The following is a 17,812-nucleotide window of genomic DNA, read 5'->3' as shown; positions in this document are numbered from 1 at the left end:
ACTAGAGATAATATGGAGAAAACACCAGAGATAATATGGAGAAAACTATAGATAATATGGAGAAAACTCTATAGATAATATGGAGAAAACACTAGAGATAATATGGAGAAAACACCAGAGATAATATGGAGAAAACACCAGAGATAATATGGAGAAAACTCGATAGATAATATGGAGAAAACTCGATAGATAATATGGAGAAAACTCAATAGATAATATGGAGAAAACACTAGAGATAATATGGAGAAAACGCTAGAGATAATATGGAGAAAACACTAGAGATAATATGGAGAAAACACCAGAGATAATATGGAGAAAACTCGATAGATAATATGGAGAAAACTCGATAGATAATATGGAGAAAACTCAATAGATAATATGGAGAAAACACCAGAGATAATATGGAGAAAACACCAGAGATTATATGGAGAAAACACTAGAGATAATATGGAGAAAACACCAGAGATAATATGGAGAAAACACCAGAGATAATATGGAGAAAACACCAGAGATAATATGGAGAAAACACCAGAGATAATATGGAGAAAACACTAGAGATAATATGGAGAAAACTCGATAGATAATATGGAGAAAACACTAGAGATAATATGGAGAAAACTATAGATAATATGGAGAAAACACTAGAGATAATATGGAGAAAACACTAGAGATAATATGGAGAAAACACCAGAGATAATATGGAGAAAACTATAGATAATATGGAGAAAACTCGATAGATAATATGGAGAAAACTATAGATAATATGGAGAAAACACTAGAGATAATATGGAGAAAACACTAGAGATAATATGGAGAAAACACCAGAGATAATATGGAGAAAACTATAGATAATATGGAGAAAACTCGATAGATAATATGGAGAAAACTATAGATAATATGGAGAAAACTCTATAGATAATATGGAGAAAACACTAGAGATAATATGGAGAAAACACCAGAGATAATATGGAGAAAACTATAGATAATATGGAGAAAACACTAGAGATAATATGGAGAAAACACCAGAGATAATATGGAGAAAACTATAGATAATATGGAGAAAACTCTATAGATAATATGGAGAAAACACTAGAGATAATATGGAGAAAGCACCAGTGATAATATGGAGAAAACACCAGAGATAATATGGAGAAAACTCGATAGATAATATGGAGAAAACTCGATAGATAATATGGAGAAAACTCGATAGATAATATGGAGAAAACACTAGAGATAATATGGAGAAAACACTAGAGATAATATGGAGAAAACACTAGAGATAATATGGAGAAAACACCAGAGATAATATGGAGAAAACTATAGATAATATGGAGAAAATACTATAGATAACATGGAGAACATTCTATAGAAATGTAACGGAAAACACTATAGATAATATGGAGAAAACTATAGATAATATGGAGAAAACACTAGAGATAAAATGGAGAAAACTCTATAGATAATATGCAGAAAACACTAGAGATAATATGGAGAAAACTCTATAGATAATATGGAGAAAACACTAGAGATAATATGGAGAAAACTATAGATAATATGGAGAAAACACTAGAGATAATATGGAGAAAACTATAGATAATATGGAGAAAACTCTATAGATAATATGGAGAAAACACTAGAGATAATATGGAGAAAACACCAGAGATAATATGGAGAAAACACCAGAGATAATATGGAGAAAACACCAGAGATAATATGGAGAAAACTCGATAGATAATATGGAGAAAACTCGATAGATAATATGGAGAAAACTCAATAGATAATATGGAGAAAACACTAGAGATAATATGGAGAAAACACTAGAGATAATATGGAGAAAACACCAGAGATAATATGGAGAAAACTCGATAGATAATATGGAGAAAACTCGATAGATAATATGGAGAAAACACCAGAGATAATATGGAGAAAACACCAGAGATAATATGGAGAAAACTCGATAGATAATATGGAGAAAACTCGATAGATAATATGGAGAAAACACCAGAGATAATATGGAGAAAACACCAGAGATAATATGGAGAAAACACTAGAGATAATATGGAGAAAACTCGATAGATAATATGGAGAAAACACCAGAGATAATATGGAGAAAACACGATAGATAATATGGAGAAAACTCGATAGATAATATGGAGAAAACACCAGAGATAATATGGAGAAAACACCAGAGATAATATGGAGAAAACACTAGAGATAATATGGAGAAAACTCGATAGATAATATGGAGAAAACACCAGAGATAATATGGAGAAAACTATAGATAATATGGAGAAAACTCGATAGATAATATGGAGAAAACTATAGATAATATGGAGAAAACTCGATAGATAATATGGAGAAAACTATAGATAATATGGAGAAAACTCTATAGATAATATGGAGAAAACTCTATAGATAATATGGAGAAAACACTAGAGATAATATGGAGAAAACACCAGAGATAATATGGAGAAAACTATAGATAATATGGAGAAAACACTAGAGATAATATGGAGAAAACACTAGAGATAATATGGCGAAAACACTAGAGATAATATGGAGAAAACACCAGAGATAATATGGAGAAAACTATAGATAATATGGAGAAAACTCGATAGATAATATGGAGAAAACTATAGATAATATGGAGAAAACTCGATAGATAATATGGAGAAAACTATAGATAATATGGAGAAAACTCTATAGATAATATGGAGAAAACACTAGAGATAAAATGGAGAAAACTCTATAGATAATATGCAGAAAACACTAGAGATAATATGGAGAAAACTCTATAGATAATATGGAGAAAACACTAGAGATAATATGGAGAAAACTATAGATAATATGGAGAAAACACTAGAGATAATATGGATAAAACTATAGATAATATGGAGAAAACTCTATAGATAATATGGAGAAAACACTAGAGATAATATGGAGAAAACACCAGAGATAATATGGAGAAAACACCAGAGATAATATGGAGAAAACACCAGAGATAATATGGAGAAAACTCGATAGATAATATGGAGAAAATTCGATAGATAATATGGAGAAAACTCAATAGATAATATGGAGAAAACACTAGAGATAATATGGAGAAAACACTAGAGATAATATGGAGAAAACACTAGAGATTATATGGAGAAAACACCAGAGATAATATGGAGAAAACTCGATAGATAATATGGAGAAAACTCGATAGATAATATGGAGAAAACACCAGAGATAATATGGAGAAAACACCAGAGATAATATGGAGAAAACTCGATAGATAATATGGAGAAAACTCGATAGATAATATGGAGAAAACACCAGAGATAATATGGAGAAAACACCAGAGATAATATGGAGAAAACACTAGAGATAATATGGAGAAAACTCGATAGATAATATGGAGAAAACACCAGAGATAATATGGAGAAAACACGATAGATAATATGGAGAAAACTCGATAGATAATATGGAGAAAACACCAGAGATAATATGGAGAAAACACCAGAGATAATATGGAGAAAACACTAGAGATAATATGGAGAAAACTCGATAGATAATATGGAGAAAACACCAGAGATAATATGGAGAAAACTATAGATAATATGGAGAAAACTCGATAGATAATATGGAGAAAACTATAGATAATATGGAGAAAACTCGATAGATAATATGGAGAAAACTATAGATAATATGGAGAAAACTCTATAGATAATATGGAGAAAACTCTATAGATAATATGGAGAAAACACTAGAGATAATATGGAGAAAACACCAGAGATAATATGGAGAAAACTATAGATAATATGGAGAAAACACTAGAGATAATATGGAGAAAACACTAGAGATAATATGGCGAAAACACTAGAGATAATATGGAGAAAACACTAGAGATAATATGGAGAAAACACCAGAGATAATATGGAGAAAACTATAGATAATATGGAGAAAACTCGATAGATAATATGGAGAAAACTATAGATAATATGGAGAAAACTCGATAGATAATATGGAGAAAACTATAGATAATATGGAGAAAACTCTATAGATAATATGGAGAAAACACTAGAGATAATATGGAGAAAACACCAGAGATAATATGGAGAAAACTATAGATAATATGGAGAAAACTCTATAGATAATATGGAGAAAACACTAGAGATAATATGGAGAAAACACCAGAGATAATATGGAGAAAACACCAGAGATAATATGGAGAAAACACCAGAGATAATATGGAGAAAACTATAGATAATATGGAGAAAACTCGATAGATAATATGGAGAAAACAGTAGAGATAATATGGAGAAAACACTAGAGATAATATGGAGAAAACACTAGAGATAATATGGAGAAAACACCAGAGATAATATGGAGAAAACTATAGATAATATGGAGAAAACTCGATAGATAATATGGAGAACACTATAGATAATATGGAGAAAACTCTTTCGATAATATGGAGAAAACACTAGAGATAATATGGAGAAAACACTAGAGATAATATGGAGAAAACACCAGAGATAATATGGAGAAAACTATAGATAATATGGAGAAAACTCGATAGATAATATGGAGAAAACTATAGATAATATGGAGAAAACTCTATAGATAATATGGAGAAAACACTAGAGATAATATGGAGAAAACACCAGAGATAATATGGAGAAAACTATAGATAATATGGAGAAAACACTAGAGATAATATGGAGAAAACACCAGAGATAATATGGAGAAAACTATAGATAATATGGAGAAAACTCTATAGATAATATGGAGAAAACACTAGAGATAATATGGAGAAAACACCAGAGATAATATGGAGAAAACACCAGAGATAATATGGAGAAAACTCGATAGATAATATGGAGAAAACTCGATAGATAATATGGAGAAAACTCGATAGATAATATGGAGAAAACACTAGAGATAATATGGAGAAAACACTAGAGATAATATGGAGAAAACACTAGAGATAATATGGAGAAAACACCAGAGATAATATGGAGAAAACTATAGATAATATGGAGAAAACACTAGAGATAATATGGAGAAAACACTAGAGATAATATGGAGAAAACTATAGATAATATGGAGAAAACACTAGAGATAATATGGAGAAAACACCAGAGATAATATGGAGAAAACTATAGATAATATGGAGAAAACTCTATAGATAATATGGAGAAAACACTAGAGATAATATGGAGAAAACACCAGAGATAATATGGAGAAAACACCAGAGATAATATGGAGAAAACTCGATAGATAATATGGAGAAAACTCGATAGATAATATGGAGAAAACTCAATAGATAATATGGAGAAAACACTAGAGATAATATGGAGAAAACGCTAGAGATAATATGGAGAAAACACTAGAGATAATATGGAGAAAACACCAGAGATAATATGGAGAAAACTCGATAGATAATATGGAGAAAACTCGATAGATAATATGGAGAAAACTCAATAGATAATATGGAGAAAACACCAGAGATAATATGGAGAAAACACCAGAGATTATATGGAGAAAACACTAGAGATAATATGGAGAAAACACCAGAGATAATATGGAGAAAACACCAGAGATAATATGGAGAAAACACCAGAGATAATATGGAGAAAACACCAGAGATAATATGGAGAAAACACTAGAGATAATATGGAGAAAACTCGATAGATAATATGGAGAAAACACTAGAGATAATATGGAGAAAACTATAGATAATATGGAGAAAACACTAGAGATAATATGGAGAAAACACTAGAGATAATATGGAGAAAACACCAGAGATAATATGGAGAAAACTATAGATAATATGGAGAAAACTCGATAGATAATATGGAGAAAACTATAGATAATATGGAGAAAACACTAGAGATAATATGGAGAAAACACTAGAGATAATATGGAGAAAACACCAGAGATAATATGGAGAAAACTATAGATAATATGGAGAAAACTCGATAGATAATATGGAGAAAACTATAGATAATATGGAGAAAACTCTATAGATAATATGGAGAAAACACTAGAGATAATATGGAGAAAACACCAGAGATAATATGGAGAAAACTATAGATAATATGGAGAAAACACTAGAGATAATATGGAGAAAACACCAGAGATAATATGGAGAAAACTATAGATAATATGGAGAAAACTCTATAGATAATATGGAGAAAACACTAGAGATAATATGGAGAAAGCACCAGTGATAATATGGAGAAAACACCAGAGATAATATGGAGAAAACTCGATAGATAATATGGAGAAAACTCGATAGATAATATGGAGAAAACTCGATAGATAATATGGAGAAAACACTAGAGATAATATGGAGAAAACACTAGAGATAATATGGAGAAAACACTAGAGATAATATGGAGAAAACACCAGAGATAATATGGAGAAAACTATAGATAATATGGAGAAAATACTATAGATAACATGGAGAACATTCTATAGAAATGTAACGGAAAACACTATAGATAATATGGAGAAAACTATAGATAATATGGAGAAAACACTAGAGATAAAATGGAGAAAACTCTATAGATAATATGCAGAAAACACTAGAGATAATATGGAGAAAACTCTATAGATAATATGGAGAAAACACTAGAGATAATATGGAGAAAACTATAGATAATATGGAGAAAACACTAGAGATAATATGGAGAAAACTATAGATAATATGGAGAAAACTCTATAGATAATATGGAGAAAACACTAGAGATAATATGGAGAAAACACCAGAGATAATATGGAGAAAACACCAGAGATAATATGGAGAAAACACCAGAGATAATATGGAGAAAACTCGATAGATAATATGGAGAAAACTCGATAGATAATATGGAGAAAACTCAATAGATAATATGGAGAAAACACTAGAGATAATATGGAGAAAACACTAGAGATAATATGGAGAAAACACCAGAGATAATATGGAGAAAACTCGATAGATAATATGGAGAAAACTCGATAGATAATATGGAGAAAACACCAGAGATAATATGGAGAAAACACCAGAGATAATATGGAGAAAACTCGATAGATAATATGGAGAAAACTCGATAGATAATATGGAGAAAACACCAGAGATAATATGGAGAAAACACCAGAGATAATATGGAGAAAACACTAGAGATAATATGGAGAAAACTCGATAGATAATATGGAGAAAACACCAGAGATAATATGGAGAAAACACGATAGATAATATGGAGAAAACTCGATAGATAATATGGAGAAAACACCAGAGATAATATGGAGAAAACACCAGAGATAATATGGAGAAAACACTAGAGATAATATGGAGAAAACTCGATAGATAATATGGAGAAAACACCAGAGATAATATGGAGAAAACTATAGATAATATGGAGAAAACTCGATAGATAATATGGAGAAAACTATAGATAATATGGAGAAAACTCGATAGATAATATGGAGAAAACTATAGATAATATGGAGAAAACTCTATAGATAATATGGAGAAAACTCTATAGATAATATGGAGAAAACACTAGAGATAATATGGAGAAAACACCAGAGATAATATGGAGAAAACTATAGATAATATGGAGAAAACACTAGAGATAATATGGAGAAAACACTAGAGATAATATGGCGAAAACACTAGAGATAATATGGAGAAAACACCAGAGATAATATGGAGAAAACTATAGATAATATGGAGAAAACTCGATAGATAATATGGAGAAAACTATAGATAATATGGAGAAAACTCGATAGATAATATGGAGAAAACTATAGATAATATGGAGAAAACTCTATAGATAATATGGAGAAAACACTAGAGATAATATGGAGAAAACACCAGAGATAATATGGAGAAAACTATAGATAATATGGAGAAAACTCTATAGATAATATGGAGAAAACACTAGAGATAATATGGAGAAAACACCAGAGATAATATGGAGAAAACACCAGAGATAATATGGAGAAAACACCAGAGATAATATGGAGAAAACTATAGATAATATGGAGAAAACTCGATAGATAATATGGAGAAAACAGTAGAGATAATATGGAGAAAACACTAGAGATAATATGGAGAAAACACTAGAGATAATATGGAGAAAACACCAGAGATAATATGGAGAAAACTATAGATAATATGGAGAAAACTCGATAGATAATATGGAGAAAACTATAGATAATATGGAGAAAACTCTATAGATAATATGGAGAAAACACTAGAGATAATATGGAGAAAACACCAGAGATAATATGGAGAAAACTATAGATAATATGGAGAAAACACTAGAGATAATATGGAGAAAACACTAGAGATAATATGGAGAAAACACCAGAGATAATATGGAGAAAACTATAGATAATATGGAGAAAACTCGATAGATAATATGGAGAAAACTATAGATAATATGGAGAAAACTCTATAGATAATATGGAGAAAACACTAGAGATAATATGGAGAAAACACCAGAGATAATATGGAGAAAACTATAGATAATATGGAGAAAACACTAGAGATAATATGGAGAAAACACCAGAGATAATATGGAGAAAACTATAGATAATATGGAGAAAACTCTATAGATAATATGGAGAAAACACTAGAGATAATATGGAGAAAACACCAGAGATAATATGGAGAAAACTCGATAGATAATATGGAGAAAACTCGATAGATAATATGGAGAAAACTCGATAGATAATATGGAGAAAACACTAGAGATAATATGGAGAAAACACTAGAGATAATATGGAGAAAACACTAGAGATAATATGGAGAAAACACCAGAGATAATATGGAGAAAACTATAGATAATATGGAGAAAACACTAGAGATAATATGGAGAAAACACTAGAGATAATATGGAGAAAACTATAGATAATATGGAGAAAACACTAGAGATAATATGGAGAAAACACCAGAGATAATATGGAGAAAACTATAGATAATATGGAGAAAACTCTATAGATAATATGGAGAAAACACTAGAGATAATATGGAGAAAACACCAGAGATAATATGGAGAAAACACCAGAGATAATATGGAGAAAACTCGATAGATAATATGGAGAAAACTCGATAGATAATATGGAGAAAACTCAATAGATAATATGGAGAAAACACTAGAGATAATATGGAGAAAACACTAGAGATAATATGGAGAAAACACTAGAGATAATATGGAGAAAACACCAGAGATAATACGGAGAAAACTCGATAGATAATATGGAGAAAACTCGATAGATAATATGGAGAAAACACCAGAGATAATATGGAGAAAACACCAGAGATAATATGGAGAAAACACCAGAGATTATATGGAGAAAACACTAGAGATAATATGGAGAAAACACCAGAGATAATATGGAGAAAACTCGATAGATAATATGGAGAAAACTCGATAGATAATATGGAGAAAACTCGATAGATAATATGGAGAAAACACCAGAGATAATATGGAGAAAACACCAGAGATAATATGGAGAAAACACTAGAGATAATATGGAGAAAACTCGATAGATAATATGGAGAAAACACTAGAGATAATATGGAGAAAACTATAGATAATATGGAGAAAACACTAGAGATAATATGGAGAAAACACTAGAGATAATATGGAGAAAACACCAGAGATAATATGGAGAAAACTATAGATAATATGGAGAAAACTCGATAGATAATATGGAGAAAACTATAGATAATATGGAGAAAACACTAGAGATAATATGGAGAAAACACTAGAGATAATATGGAGAAAACACCAGAGATAATATGGAGAAAACTATAGATAATATGGAGAAAACTCGATAGATAATATGGAGAAAACTATAGATAATATGGAGAAAACTCTATAGATAATATGGAGAAAACACTAGAGATAATATGGAGAAAACACCAGAGATAATATGGAGAAAACTATAGATAATATGGAGAAAACACTAGAGATAATATGGAGAAAACACCAGAGATAATATGGAGAAAACTATAGATAATATGGAGAAAACTCTATAGATAATATGGAGAAAACACTAGAGATAATATGGAGAAAGCACCAGTGATAATATGGAGAAAACACCAGAGATAATATGGAGAAAACTCGATAGATAATATGGAGAAAACTCGATAGATAATATGGAGAAAACTCGATAGATTATATGGAGAAAACACTAGAGATAATATGGAGAAAACACTAGAGATAATATGGAGAAAACACTAGAGATAATATGGAGAAAACACCAGAGATAATATGGAGAAAACTATAGATAATATGGAGAAAATACTATAGATAACATGGAGAACATTCTATAGAAATGTAACGGAAAACACTATAGATAATATGGAGAAAACTATAGATAATATGGAGAAAACACTAGAGATAAAATGGAGAAAACTCTATAGATAATATGCAGAAAACACTAGAGATAATATGGAGAAAACTCTATAGATAATATGGAGAAAACACTAGAGATAATATGGAGAAAACTATAGATAATATGGAGAAAACACTAGAGATAATATGGAGAAAACTCTCTAGATAATATGGAGAAAACACTAGAGACAATATGGAGAAAACACTAGAGATAATATGGAGAAAAGTATAGATAATATGGAGAAAACACTAGAGATAATATGGAGAAAACTATAGATAATATGGAGAAAACTATAGATAATATGTAGAAAACACTAGAGATAATATGAAGAAAACTCTATAGATAATATGGAGAAAACACTAGAGATAATATGGAGAAAACACTAGAGATAATATGGAGAAAACTCTATAGATAATATGGAGAAAACACTAGAGATAATATGGAGAAAACTATAGATAATATGGAGAAAACTCGATAGATAATATGGAGAAAACTCTATAGATAATATGGAGAAAACACTATAGATAATATGGAGAAAACACTAGAGATAATATGGAGAAAACACTAGAGATAATATGGAGAAAACTAGAGATAAAATGGAGAAAACACTAGAGATAATATGGAGAAAACACTAGAGATAATATGGAGAAAACTATAGATAATATGGAAAAAACTCGATAGATAATATGGAGAAAACACTAGAGATAATATGGTGAAAACACTATAGATAATATGGAGAAAACACTAGAGATAATATGGAGAAAACTATAGATAATATGGAGAAAACACTAGAGATAATATGGAGAAAACTATAGATAATATGGAGAAAATTCTATAGATAATATGGAGAAAACACTAGAGATAATATGGAGAAAACACTAGAGATAATATGGAGAAAACACTAGAGATAATATGGAGAAAACTATAGATAATATGGAGAAAACTATAGATAATATGGAGAAAACTCTATAGATAATATGGAGAAAACACTAGAGATAATATGGAGAAAACACTAGAGATAATATGGAGAAAACTATAGATAATATGGAGAAAACACTAGAGATAATATGGAGAAAACACTAGAGATAATATGGAGAAAACACTAGATATAATATGGAGAACATACTAGAGACAATATGGAGAAAATACTAGAGATAATATGGAGAAAACACTATAGAAATGTGACAGAAAGCACTAGAGATAATATGGAGAAAACACTAGAGATAATATGGAGAAAACTCTATAGAAATGTGACAGTAAACTCTATAGATAATATGGAGAAATACTAGAGATATTATGGAGAAAACACTAGAGATAATATGAAGAAAATACTATAGATAATATGGAGAACATACTATAGAAATGTGACAGAAAACACTAGAGATAATATGGAGAAAACACTATAGAAATGTGACAGAAAACACTTAGACAATATGGAGAAAACACGAGAGATAATATGGAGAACATACTAGAGACAATATGGAGAAAATACTAGAGATAATATGGAGAAAACACTATAGAAATGTGACAGAAAACACTAGAGATAATATGGAGAAAACTCTATAGAAATGTGACAGAAAACACTATGGATAATATGGAGAAAATACTAGAGATAATATGGAGAAAACACTAGAGATAATATGGAGAAAACTCTATAGAAATGTGACAGAAAACACTATAAACAATATGGAGAAAACACTAGAGATAATATGGAGAAAATACTATAGATAACATGGAGAACATTCTATAGAAATGTAACGGAAAACACTATAGATAATATGGAGAACATACTATAGATAATATGGAGAAAATACTAGAGATAATATGGAGAAAACACTAGAGATAAAATGGCGAACATACTATAGATAATGTGGAGAAAACACTATAGAAATGTGACAGAAAACACTATAGACAATGTGGAGAAAACACTAGAGATAATATGGAGAGAATACTATAGATAACATGGAGAACATTCTATAGAAATGTGACGGAAAACACTATAGATAATATGGAGAACATACTATAGATAATATGGAGAAAACACTAGAGATAATATGGAGAAAACACTAGAGATAAAATGGCGAACATACTATAGATAATGTGGAGAAAACACTATAGAAATGTGACAGAAAACACTATAGACAATATGGAGAAAACACTAGAGATAATATGGAGAGAATACTATAGATAACATGGAGAACATTCTATAGAAAAGTGATGGAAAACACTATAGATTATATGGAGAACATACTATAGAAATGTGACAGAAAACATTATAGATAATATTTAGAACATACTATAGATAATATGTAGAACATACTATAGAAACGTGACAGAAAACACTATGGATAATATGGAGAACATACTATAGATAATATGTAGAACATACTATAGAAACGTGACAGAAACTTTATAGATAATATGTAGAACATACTATAGAAACGTCACAGAAAACACTATAGATAATATGTAGAATATGAAAGACCCCAACAATGAAGACGCTGTTTACATCCGGTACCGCACGGATGGCAGTCTCTTCAATCTGATGCACCTGCAAGCTCACACCAAGACACAAGAGAAACTTGTCCGTGAACTACTCTTTGCAGACGATGCCGCTTTAGTTGCCCATTCAGAGCCAGCTCTTCAGCGCTTGACGTCCTGCTTTGCGGAAACTGCCAAAATGTTTGGCCTGGAAGTCAGCCTGAAGAAAACTGAGGTCCTCCATCAGCCAGCTCCCCACCATGATTACCAGCCCCCCCACATCTCCATCGGGCACACAAAACTCAAAACGGTCAACCAGTTTACCTATCTCGGCTGCACCATTTCATCAGATGCAAGGATCGACAATGAGATTGACAACAGACTCGCCAAGGCAAATAGCGCCTTTGGAAGACTACACAAAAGAGTCTGGAAAAACAACCAACTGAAAAACCTCACAAAGATAAGCGTATACAGAGCCATTGTCATACCCACACTCCTGTTCGGCTCCGAATCATGGGTCCTCTACCGGCACTACCTACGGCTCCTAGAACGCTTCCACCAGCATTGTCTCCGCTCCATCCTCAACATCCATTGGAGCGCTTACATCCCTAACGTCGAAGTAATCGAGATGGCAGAGGTCGACAGCATCGAGTCCACGCTGCTGAAGATCCAGCTGCGCTGGATGGGTCACGTCTCCAGAATGGAGGACCATCGCCTTCCCAAGATCGTGTTATATGGCGAGCTCTCCACTGGCCACCGTGACAGAGGTGCACCAAAGAAAAGGTACAAGGACTGCCTAAAGAAATCTCTTGGTGCCTGCCACATTGACCACCGCCAGTGGGCTGATATCGCCTCAAACCGTGCATCTTGGCGCCTCACAGTTTGGCGGGCAGCAACCTCCTTTGAAGAAGACCGCAGAGCCTACCTCACTGACAAAAGGCAAAGGAGGAAAAACCCAACACCCATCCCCAACCAACCAATTTTCCCCTGCAACCGCTGCAATCGTGTCTGCCTGTCCCGCATCGGACTTGTCAGCCACAAACGAGTCTGCAGCTGACGTGGACTTTTTACCCCCTCCATAAATCTTCGTCCGCGAAGCCAAGCCAAAGAAAAAGAAAATGCTATAGAAACGTGACAGAAAACACTATAGATAATATGGAGAACATACTATAGAAACATGACAGAAAACACTATAGATAATATGTAGAACATACCATAGATAATATGGAGAAAATACTAGAGATAATATGGAGAAAACACTAGAGATAATATGGAGAAAACACTAGAGATAATATGGAGAAAACACTAGAGATAATATGGAGAACATACTAGAGACAATATGGAGAAAATACTAGAGATAATATGGAGAAAACACTATAGAAATGTGACAGAAAACACTAGAGATAATATGGAGAAAACACTAGAGATAATATGGAGAAAACACTAGAGATAATATGGAGAAAACTCTATAGAAATGTGACAGTAAACACTATAGATAATATGGAGAAATACTAGAGATATTATGGAGAAAACACTAGAGATAATATGGAGAAAATACTATAGATAACATGGAGAACATTCTATAGAAATGTCACGGAAAACACTATAGATAATATGGAGAACATACTATAGATAATATGGAGAAAATACTAGAGATAATATGGAGAAAACACTAGAGATAAAATGGCGAACATACTATAGATAATGTGGAGAAAACACTAGAGATATGGAGAGAATACTATAGATAACATGGAGAACATTCTATAGAAATGTGATGGAAAACACTATAGATTATATGGAGAACATACTATAGAAATGTGACAGAAAACACTATAGATAATATTTAGAACATACTATAGATAATATGTAGAACATACAATAGAAACGTGACAGAAAACACTATGATTAATATGGAGAACATACTATAGATAATATGTAGAACATACTATAGAAACGTGACAGAAACATTATAGATAATATGTAGAACATACTATAGAAACATCAAAGAAAACACTATAGATAATATGTAGAACATGCTATAGAAACGAGACAGAAAACACTATAGATAATATGGAGAACATACTATAGAAACCTGACAGAAAACACTATAGATAATATGTAGAACATACTATAGATAATATGGAGAAAATACTAGAGATAATATGGAGAAAACACTATAGAAATGTGACAGAAAACACTAGAGATAATATGGAGTACATACTATAGATAATATGGAGAAAATACTAGAGATAATATGGAGAAAACACTAGAGATAATATGGAGAAAACTCTATAGAAATGTGACAGAAAACACTATAGACAATATGGAGAAAACACTAGAGATAATATGGAGAAAATACTATAGATAACATGGAGAACATTCTATAGAAATGTGACAGAAAACACTATAGATAATATGTAGAACATACTATAGATAATATGTAGAACATACTATAGAAACGTGACAGAAAACACTATGGATAATATGGAGAACATACTATAGATAATATGTAGAACATACTATAGAAACGTGACAGAAACATTATAGATAATATGTAGAACATACTATAGAAACGTGACAGAAAACACTATAGATAATATGTAGAACATGCTATAGAAACGTGACAGAAAACACTATAGATAATATGGAGAATATACTATAGAAACGTGACAGAAAACACTATAGATAATATGTAGAACATACTATAGATAATATGTAGAACATACTATAGAAACGTGACAGAAAACACTATGGATAATATGGAGAACATACTATAGATAATATGTAGAACATACTATAGAAACGTGACAGAAACATTATAGATAATATGTAGAACATACTATAGAAACGTGACAGAAAACACTATAGATAATATGTAGAACATGCTATAGAAACGTGACAGAAAACACTATAGATAATATGGAGAATATACTATAGAAACGTGACAGAAAACACTATAGATAATATGTAGAACATACTATAGATAATATGTAGAACATACTATAGGAACGTGACAAAACACTATAGATAATATGGAGAAAACACTGGATAACATGTAGAAAATACTATAGATAACATGGAAGAAACACTATAGATAATATGTAAATACTATAGAAATGTGACAGAAAACACTATAGATTATATGTAGAAAGTACTATAGAAACGTCACAGAAAACACTATAGATAATATATAGAAAATATAGAAACGTCACAGAAAACACTATAGATAATATATAGAAAATATAGAAACGTCACATAAAACACTATAGAAATATCATAGAAAATGCTATGGAAATACTATAGATAACATTATAGAAAATACTATAGAAACATTACAGAAACACTAGAAAATTTAGAAAACACTGGAAATACTATAGAAATATTATAGAAAACACTATAGATAATACACATACTATATAAAACACTGGAAACACTATATACAACATTACATAGAACACTATGGAAAATATAGGAACATTACAGAAAACACCATAGAAACACTATAGAAAACCTTATAGAAAATGCTATAGAAGCACAACAGAAAATACTATAGAAAACTATAGAAAATACTATATAAACACTACGAGAAACACTATACTATAGAAAATACTATTGGAAATTATACTATCAAAAATACTATACATAGAAAATACTATTCTATAGAAAATACTATTTAAATGTTACATAGATAAGGCATTTTGTCTTTATGCACTTCACAAATACATAATAAAATACTACATAAATTAAGAATATTATTACAAAGTACAAATGTTTTAACAATCAGCATAATGTATTTAATCAGCATAATTTATATGTTATTTCTTTGGACGTGTCTATCTATTTTCAAGTGCATGTGTATATATAATTTATTTAGTACTATACATGATAAATCTAAAATGCATGTATGCATTTAATACATTATAACATTAATAAAGGCACACCAAAACTTAACTTTTCCAGTTGAGATACAAGAATTTTGTCCTGCATTGATGGCCAGACGTGCAATTTTGATTAAATGGAAAGATAATACTCCACCTACACATGGACAATGGTTAAATGATGTGATGTCTTATTTAAGTTTAGAAAAATAATAGATATGCCAATAACGATTCAAATCATAATTTCCTAAAGACGTGGGGTACTTTTATGGACTATTACCACAAATTTAAAGTTTTAGGATTGCCCTACCCTTCAATACTGGGCTGTCTATTTCCAAGTTGTGGCCACTTGATACCCTCACGTTAGATTTTTTTCACAATCTTCTAAAGTGGTTGGGGTTTTGAATTAATGGTTTTTTTTTCTTGTGATTTGTAATTCAATATATAATTGTAGAATTATTGCAAACCTCAATAAAAATAATTTAAAAAATGAGATACAACCAGCAATTTATAAATACAAATACATATATTACAGAAGTGTATATATATACTAAACAGACCTGTAGAGAAGGCCCCAACACCAGATACAGTAGATGACTCCCGTGGATACACAAGTCAACCGTTGCTTGAAATGGTGGTGAGGGAAGAGGTGTCGGCACAAATGTGGTACTTCCTGCAGCAACAGGGGAAGGTGACAAGGTGGCGATTAATGGGGAGGGATGAGTGGTCGAGGGAGTCATGGAGGGAGTGGCCCTATGGAAGTAGGAGAGGGGGAGATGTGTCTGGTGGTGGGTCATGTCGTAGGTGAAGGAAAATCTGATTGGCTGTATTTATCTTAATCCTAGAAATTCGCTAGTGTGCAGCTGCGTCACAGTGCAAACCACCTGACAGAATAAATAAAAATAATGCAAAAAAAAAATGTCAAAGTGAGGCTGTTCATTGTTCATTCATTTTGGCAATAAAGGGAGACCCCACAGATCTTCTCGGCCATTTTGATTTCAGATTTATTGTCAGAGTACACAGTCACAAATGATGAACAGAGCAAGAAGTGCTTAAATTCATTAAGGGTTATG

Source organism: Narcine bancroftii, chromosome 13 (genome assembly GCF_036971445.1).
Source record: "Narcine bancroftii isolate sNarBan1 chromosome 13, sNarBan1.hap1, whole genome shotgun sequence".
In the NCBI taxonomy this organism is placed as follows: domain Eukaryota; kingdom Metazoa; phylum Chordata; class Chondrichthyes; order Torpediniformes; family Narcinidae; genus Narcine; species Narcine bancroftii.
This window is presented reverse-complemented; position numbering follows the sequence as displayed.